At 33.3% G+C, this 9,397-nt stretch overlaps 1 long non-coding RNA gene across 4 annotated transcripts; it reads right to left on the bottom strand.

The window, feature by feature from the left end:
- Positions 1-391: 391 nt before the first annotated feature.
- On the bottom strand, positions 392-3,792 carry LOC145127644 (uncharacterized). Of its 4 annotated transcripts, XR_013716457.1 has the most exons (10): positions 3,606-3,792; positions 3,095-3,468; positions 2,681-2,735; positions 2,315-2,449; positions 2,180-2,238; positions 1,845-1,916; positions 1,536-1,587; positions 1,178-1,338; positions 841-898; positions 392-741 (listed from the first exon to the last, which is right to left on the bottom strand). It is a non-coding gene; the product is annotated as an uncharacterized LOC145127644 (long non-coding RNA). The 4 variants fall into 4 exon arrangements; XR_013716458.1 differs by having other exon boundaries at positions 841-1,338; positions 3,578-3,792; XR_013716455.1 differs by having other exon boundaries at positions 841-1,338.
- Between the last annotated feature and the right edge of the window lie 5,605 nt (positions 3,793-9,397).

Here is a 9,397-nt window from a genome sequence, read left to right as displayed (position 1 = left end):
TATTAAATTAGTATATTATAATTAATTGTTTTATTTAGAAAAGGCTAGAGGCGTGAAATTTGACTATTTTCATGGTGTACAGATGAAATAGAAAAATAAAGAAAAAAGTTAGTATGAGTTGATGTAACCAATCTAAAATTTAGGTTATGTACACATGTTTTGTTCAACAATATTTTAATGTTTTGAAACTCATCAAATATACTTTTTAATTACTTTTATATCGATATTTTTTTTCAAAAGAATAATAATTATATAGAAGACAAAAAAAACATGTTTTCTCGAAATTATTTAATGTCCAACTCTTATTATAAATTGGGTTTAAAGGTTGTTAAAGTTTATTTGTTATAAAAATAATAATTGTATATGATATAAATTTCTACATATACGATGATTTTGAAGAGAATACCAAGCATTTTGTGGTTTTTTAAAATTAACTAGGAAAGGGAACCCCGCGTTGCGGGGTTGGTTACGCAACAACAACAAAAAAATGAACAAAACACAGTTTATTTAGTTAATTCAGATGTTACATTCCATCTGAAAAAAGATCATTCTTATCACCCTTGTATCTTTTGGGTTTCTTCTCAAAGGATTCTATGTAGTGCTTCATCACATATTCCTAATGATTATACATACTATCCCTACTTGAAACTAAAGTTTTAATATTTTTCTTCCTTAACAGCAAGATTCATTTTTGTAACCAAATCAAGTTCCTCAGCAAGTACATCTGGACCATCTATGGCACTGTATAATGCAATTGAAAGTTGTAACAATCTTAATGACATGGAAGGGTATTTTTGGGGCTTTAACTTTACAGAAACAGGAGAAAGGTGGAGGGTATACCTGTCCAAAAATCCGTAAGCTTCACTAATGAGGGCAGCAAATTCTAGAAACTAATCGCCTGTATAATGCAATTAGTAGGAAATAACTATATAATGTGCTTTGATATGGCTTCAATAAAATATAAAATAGTAAAATTATTGGAGATGAGTAATGGACTCCAAATACATAAAGGGAATTTCACTTAAAATGTTACTAAATATATCCGTTGACTCAATGAACGGATAAACCAGATATTAACTTATTTACTTAACACATTTTGTTAAGTTGGAACTCTTAAATCCATTTAAATATATATCCAGATCAACTGATTGTTGTCTGTACTATGAATGTACCTTACCATTCTTAAATTTCAGTTCATTTGTTTGATTCCTGAACTGATATAGATATATATAATCTGCCAATTGCACTTCAGATTCTCACCACCACAGTTTCACGATTTGTCAACTTTGGTCCCTCGGCTTAGAATTGGCCCAACTCCTGCAATCTCGAAGTAATGACCTACACACGAAGCGATATAATCACATATCTCATAGGAAAATAAAAATTAAAATTAGTAAAAGTCACATATTTGATTAGAAGTATCTCTGTATGTGTGAATGACATTCTTGTGCAAGATCAATGTCATTCTAGTGTGTAACTAGAACGAATAAAAGGGATTTTTAGCTACAATAAACATCTAAATTTTGGGGTGCTACCTTTGTAGGCCATGGCAAGATCAACATGCGAATCAATCTTCTGTTCAGGAACCTGAAAACAATGTAACAACATATTGTGTTATTCATGCTTTTGTAAAAGGCATGTACATCATAAGCAGAAATTGAAATAAAATTACACAAAAGCTATTTAGATTCTAGATTCATAACGTAGCATGGAGAAAATGATCTAGAAATTGAAATAAAATTACGCTTAGCATTTGTGACCTCACCTTTGACTACCCTAAACAACAAATTCCATCTTCAGATTCAAAAAACCAGAATGGAAATGGAAAAGTAAATTCAACACACCTTCACAATGCTGATTGAAGAAATCCAAATCTCATTTCGTTGCCAGGTAGCCATACAGCTGTCGCTTGCCACCTGGATAAAACAGATTCCGGATGTGATCCCACACATCTCGGTAAAAAGAAGGAAAGTATATGTTTTTCTTGCCTCTTATAGCATTCTATTGGTTTTACAAATGTAGCAAAAGAACGAATTGGTTTTTTTAACTATTTTTTATCAAACAGTGTTTTGTTTAGATTTTAATGGTAATCATAAACGTATTATCACACATTTTAATTCAAGTTGGAACTGATCAGCAAATAAAATGGGGGGTAAAATGGTCATTTCATAAGGTTTACCATCTGCTTTTCGCTATAGGGGAAATTGTCCAACTACCCGATATCAATTACATTTGCTTCTATAAAAAGATTGAATGGATTAGTAGTTTTAGTGTAAAAAAATATCCAAGATTCAGAAAAAATAATACAACTTACCATCAAAAGATTCTGCATCTAAGATTAGATCAAGTGCAAAATCAAAATAAGGAACTTGAATGCTTAACCCACACCCATAGAGGTTGAAATCATCTTGAATGTAGTCATCATCAACTTCCACAAACCCTGAACAGGCTGTCAAAAATACCACAAAAACTTTCAATTTACAATGAAAAGCATATCAATTGGGACAAACATTTCATCAAGCAGAATCTGGTTCAAGCATTTCATCAAGCAGTTGGGATACATAGTGAAACTCAACTTCAAAACTCAATATCAACTGGGTAGGGCATAATTAAATTTCATGTGTAATTGGAGACCTGTTCTATTAAACTGTAATGAATTGAAAGAGAACAATTAACTTACAATCGGTTTCTTCAGATATCTCTTAAATGAGCCCAATTCCCAAATGCCAAAATTTCTGAAAAAGTTCAGTGATATTGATCAATTTTTCTTGCTAGATTCAAATTATATCAGAGATCGGTTTTTCTGTCCCTGTATATATGCATGTGTACAATAAAATTTCTGATTTCAACGACATAGAAAATTTTCAATGCTATAAATTCTAGAGACTCTATTTCTGTAATATACGTTTCTCTTTCTGTAACTATATTAGAAGTGTATGTATTTGATATATGGATTTTCCTCTACACAATTATTGGTTAATACGTACAAAATGTCGAACACACATACACACAACGCAAATCATCTTTAGTAACCAAAAAGTTTCGAAGAAAATAGAGGATTTCCTGAAAGAACGGCGAAGAAAGAGATGGTTACCGGCGGCGATTGGCAGATTGAAACGGTGCCGGAATCCCACCAAAAGCGGTGGTTAACAAAGAGGCGAGAAGAGGGAGTCGGGAATGGAAACAGGGAATCCGCCAGAGAAAGCATCGCAATCGATCCTTCCGTCAACGATGGAAATTCTTCACACAACCCAAAGATGTATCACTGAAAAGCATGTCGATTAGAAGATGGATGACCGGAAGAGATCGATCGAATGAAGTCGATAGCTTCTTCTCCTTTCAATATCTCCTTCTCGATTTCATATAGCTTCTAATGTTCGTATATGCATAATTGGGTCGTTCCAGGTAAACCTCCTCCAGATTCCCCTCATAACCTCACTCCTCCCCATCATTCATATATTCTGGCATCTGTACCATAAATCAACAACCAAAAAAAATTAGGGTTTCAGTAGAGGAGAAGTTAATCAGGAAACTGAATGGTTCGATGAAGAAGGGAAAAGAAGAGGGAAGCAGCGACCAAAGAAAAAATGGCGAACAACGCTTACTCTCCGACATCATCGTCTTCTTCGACTGTTAGCCAATGGATCGAGTTAGGACTTTTCTGTGGAAGGAAGAAAGAGATGGAGCGGTGGAAGGAAGAATGTGGAAGGTCGTAAGTTGAGGCGGTGCAGCGTAAAAGAAAAAAAAAAAAAAAAAATCAAAAGTGGTCCAATAGGAACCATTTCCTGTGCGTAAGGGAACTTGAAATTATTATAAAAATTTACATATGTTAATAATTAAATATTAGGTTGTAACTTATTATAAATTTTGAAAAATAAAATATTTTGAAAATTTACAATGTAAAACCATTTTCTTTCTTTTTTACATGTTTAGTATAATTTGTCTAAGAGAAATATCGATCAGTCATAATAAAAATGGTTCCTTTTAAACGTGAGATAACAAAATTGAAAGGCCTCATTTATCCATACCCCTCACTACTTAATACTACCCTTTAATAATTAGCTTTTAATCATTACGTTAAGATGACACGTTTTTTATTAATTATGATTACTTTTAAAAATTATATTATGAAGATATATATATATATATATATATATATATATATATATATATATATATATATATATATTAAATGGATCGTTGCTTATAAAATACTTGCTTAAAAAAAACTATTAATTATAAATGTTAATTATTCATATATTAATATATATATATATATATATATATATATATATATGAATAATTAACATTTATAATTAGTAGTTTTTTTAAGCAAGTATTTTATAAGCAACGATCCATTTAAAATATAATCTAAATGGTTTGTATACAAACTTTTCAACATTAAATATATTTAATATATTATTCTAAAAAAGTTATTTTAAACATTGTAAACAAACATTAACTAAATAACTTGACTTCCACTTATAAATACTAAATTTGTGTCTTACATGTAGCATAACATATTTTTTTTACTTCAAAAAATAATAAAGATACTACAAAATAAATGATAAATTTAATTTTGAACATAAAGCTTAGTTTCATATGATAAATAATACAAAATAATTAATAGTGAACATACATTTGTGACAAAAACTAGGAAATAGGTAGTCCGACTAAGGGGACGATGGCAGTGGTTAATGGAAGACGACGCCGGTTAATGGCGACGTTCCTCTCTCTTTTGTTCGGATTCTCTTCTGTTTTTCCGGTAGCTACCGGCGACAGCTGACCGTCCACGATTGTTAATTGTTGTATTTAGAGGGGTAAAGGTATTCAGCCCCCTCTTTCTATTTAATATCCCCTCCCCCTATTTGATTTGATGTGTATATATATATATATATATATATATATATATATATATATATATATATATATATATATATATATAAAGAAAAAATTAATATATTTCAATTATAATATAAGATTTTTATGTAGGTGTAAGGTTCAAAAATAAAATATTCCATGTGAAAAATATTACTATAAGAGAAAATAAAATAAAAATAAACAATATAAAAAGAAAAAAGTAGAAAATAATGGAAAGTTTTAATTTTGACAAATTCTAAAAGTAAAGGGTCCCTAATGCAAATTAGAAAGTTTATTTGAAAAAGAAAAATGAATGTCAATACAAAAAGCACGTGAATATAGGGTTTGTAGAGAGGAGGGTGGGCCGAATAATATGACCCTATTTAGAGTCGTGTAATTTTCAATGTAATACAATCACTTTTTCTAAATACTAAAGCATTACATGCATTGGATACATTTTTCAGTGTGTTAAGAGAATATGTTTTTTTATTTATTAGAATTCTGAAAAAGTTTTATAAAATTTAAAACTAAAAAATCTGTACCAAACTTGTAATTATTAAAGGGGTACAGTTATACAAAAGGGGTATTAATAACGTATCCCAATTGAAATCTTTTTAATGTTGTCCCACGCCGGGGAACACTCCCCCCCCCACCCCTCCCCTTATGCCTAATGGAGAGATGTTGAGGTTACGACGCATGGCAAAGTAGTGAAGAAACATTCCAACGGTTAACGATCACATTTAAAAAAAATCTATAAATATATTACGAACTTAATATTTTTACACATCATTATTTTTTTTATCTTTTTATACAAGTTTCCAATAATTTTTCTATAGATCTGTTTTATCTGTCCTCGGATGATGATTATATGCTTATCATGATGATGCATGATTATTACACTGATGAAATAAAAGAAGAAAATGAAGTCACTCCATGAACAAGAAGTTCGAGGTTAAACAAAAATTGCACGGATGCACATGAACATCCATATCGCGATTACTTTGCGAATAATTTTGTATACAACTTAAAAGATTTCAAACGAAGGTTTCATTTGAGTATGAATGTGTTCGTACGGATAGCCAACGTTTTGGAAAACATATATTATTTCTTTCATATTTATACATATTAAATATATCTTTATACAAAATAAATAAATATTTTTACCTATTAAATATATCTTTAGGTATCGTTTTTCCAATAAAGATATGATGCTAGAGTGTGGGGATTCACAACGTTACAAAAAATGTTTGAAAGAACTGCAACAGAAAGTTTGTGTATATTTTCAAAAGGTGTTTTTGAAATATTCGGTGATGTTTATTTGTATATACCTTCTTTGAATGATATTCAACAACTATACGTGGCACATGAAGAGAGACATGTTTTTCACGGTATGCTTGGAAACATTGATTGCACATACTGGGATTCTAGAAAATTTCCCCCGGAGTGGAGAGGGGAGTTTGTGTTATACATATGCTTCTATTTCTATTGGTGATTTGGATTAAAGCACTTGGAAAATCTTAGATCGTGACTGACACTTCAAATCAAAGTATTTGGGTGGTACTCCCAAATCCTCAATTGGATAATACTCAGAAGTTTGAGAACAAGAAAGAGAATGATAAGTTTTTTTTTTCCGTTGAGTACTTCAACGAAATGTACCATCTTCTTCTAAGTTTGACCAAAACTTGTTTTTTATACGTTTCTTTGCCAAAAACGGTTGCATAACAATTTCCAAAGTTCAAAACTATATAAAACGGCCATTTAAACAATGGATAATAGTGTAACCGACGTGTGTCCCAAAAAACAGACATTAAAAGTCGAACCTGACATAAAAACAATCATTTTAACCATTGGAAAAAAACAATGAACCGATGGGTAAAGCATCAGATTGCACTTGTTCCTATGCAAGTTTGTTGCGATTCATGGTTGCGAAAACAATTTCGTTACGATCGTTCCGATATGAATCGTTTCGATGCGATCCTATGTGGGACGTACCGATGCGATCCATCTAATATCGTTATGATGCAATTGCAAGAATCGTTCCAAAGTACATCGTTGCAACGAGTTGCAAACGATCACAATTAAACAATAACTTGATATCCGATGCGATCCAACCCAATGCGCTAGTTCCAAATTATTGCATTACATACTAGTTGCGATCGATCGCAATTAAACAATAACATACTATCGTTGCGAAAGTGCATTCACATCTAGCATTCTGAAATCTCATTTGCATCTGATCGCATTCACATCACTTCAAATTACGAACTCGGTATTGGTCCGAAACCAACTTCATTCCGAGACTAATTCCATTCCGAGGTCATTATTGGTCCAAGATCAACTACACTCCGAAATCAGTTTCGGTCCAACACTTTTTTATTTGGAAATTATTTTTGTTGTGATTTCAAACCAATTCCAAAATCAATTTAGCCCTTACTTAAAATCTTGAATAAACTTAAACAAGTGTGCACTCCACATCTTCCTTACTTGTTTAATACTCATCAAGTTTAATTTTGGTCAACAAGTCAATCCATTACACTTAAATATAATTAGTTAAACAATTCACCAAGAAACCTCCCCCATTTAAGTGTAATCTTGATTAACTTAAAAAACAAAACATAACAACAACAAACTGATGCATAAATGAAATATCGTGACAATTGAATTTCACATTAGTATATTATTCATTCCAAATATTCGAATATCAGGGTGTCACTAAGGATTGATGTAACATCCATACAATTCGAGCCAATTTAAAACTTTTAAAACAATTCAGTTATTACAATTTGTTTTCAAAATAGTTTAAACATCAGAGTTCCCAGAAATCATAATCATAAATCGAAGAAGTGTACGATCACGTCTTCGCCTTCCCGCGGTCATCCGTTGTACCTGAAACAATAATCGATAAATATAAGCTCGAAGGCTTAGTGAGTTACCCCCAAAATACCCATACACACAACAATACACATATAATAACAAATAGCATACTATGGGTCCAATCAACCATCGGGTTGGAATACCCCCAGGCCCTCAACCATCGGGTTGGAATGCCAACATACTATGGGTCCAATCAACCATCGGGTTGGAATGCCAATATACTACGAGCCCAATCATCCTCGGGATGGAATGCTCTCGGCCCACAACCATCGGGTTGGAATGCCCACATACTATGAGTGCAATCATCCTCGGGATGGAATACACTCGGCCCACAACCATCGGGTTGGAATACCAACATACAATGGGTCCAATCAACCATCGTTTTGGAATACCCCCATGCCCTTAACCATCGGGTTGGAATGCCAATATACTACGAGCCCAGATCATACCAGCATATAACCATCCTATCTACCAGGATACCGATCTAACATATCATAACAGTAACAATTCCAAATAACAAATCAAAGGGTCGGCCTTGGTGCCTTAGACCCTTGAGTATAGTGATGATAACTCACTTCACAATGTCGATCTCAACTGATGAATCGAACTCCTGAATCGCTGTCTCACCAAAAATCCTAAACTATCCAAATAATAAACACTATGTCAATACATGGAATATCAATCTTGACTAAGGGTCCACATAATCCATTTTGTCCTTTCTCTTTATTGGGCCAAGGCCCAATTGCCAAATCCATGATCTTAAAAGCCCATATATTCAAAGCCCATTAATGGCCCAAGTTTCCCAATTTGGGCGTAACTCCCTAATTGGGCCTCATTATAGGGCCCTTTATCAAAATTGTACCAACCTCAATTATTCAAAGGGCTCAACAAGGCCCAAGTCCAATTAGTCCAAAAGTGGCCCAATCCCGAAGCCCAATTCGTCAAAGGCCCAACAGAGGACGTACACGGGGTGTACTCCTCTGGTACGCTGGGCGTACTTTTCCTGATGTTGACCACCATCGGGGTGGTTGACTCAGTACATTAGGCATACAGAACTTACGCTGGGCGTACGTGGGGTTTTGCCAAAACCCTAATAAGTGCTTAATGGCTTAAGCTCTTAAGCCCATATTTCAGATCCATCGACCAAAAGTCTCTTAGAGCCAATAAAGTCTTGAACTTTATTACTTTGGACGTCCATAAAGCTCTTAATCCACGGTCTTAATCCATTAAGACCTTTCTACCTCATGCATGGGACAACTTAAGCTATTGGGACCTCATTTTTATCACTTAGGACCTCTTCAAGGGTCTGAAAGGACAACTTACCTTGTCCAAATCACATCATGAACCAATTTGGGGACTTTGGGACAAGTATGGTTCCATAAGGCTAGAATAGCTAGATCTATATCATGAAAGCATAAAGTTTGAAGCTTTTTACCTTCTGGAGCTTCTAGGGCACCAAACAACTTCAGATCTACAAGCTTGATCTTCTTCTCCAACACCTTGATGCAACACCTTCTTCTCCAACTACTCAAAATACAGTCTGTAAGCTCACACACTCAAGGAAATGATTAGGGTTTGGGGAAAACGGCTCTAAACAGTGGAGGCTGAGGTAAGGGAGAGTTATGAGCTCATAAGGTTGTTTATATAGCACCCAAACCCTAAA

The sequence above is a fragment of the Lactuca virosa genome, chromosome 1, assembly GCF_052849685.1.
Source record: "Lactuca virosa cultivar CGN04683 chromosome 1, Lactuca_virosa_CGN04683_v6, whole genome shotgun sequence".
NCBI classification, from domain to species: Eukaryota; Viridiplantae; Streptophyta; class Magnoliopsida; order Asterales; family Asteraceae; genus Lactuca; species Lactuca virosa.
Note: the sequence above shows the minus strand (reverse complement) of the source record. Positions and strands in the feature narration are given on the sequence as shown.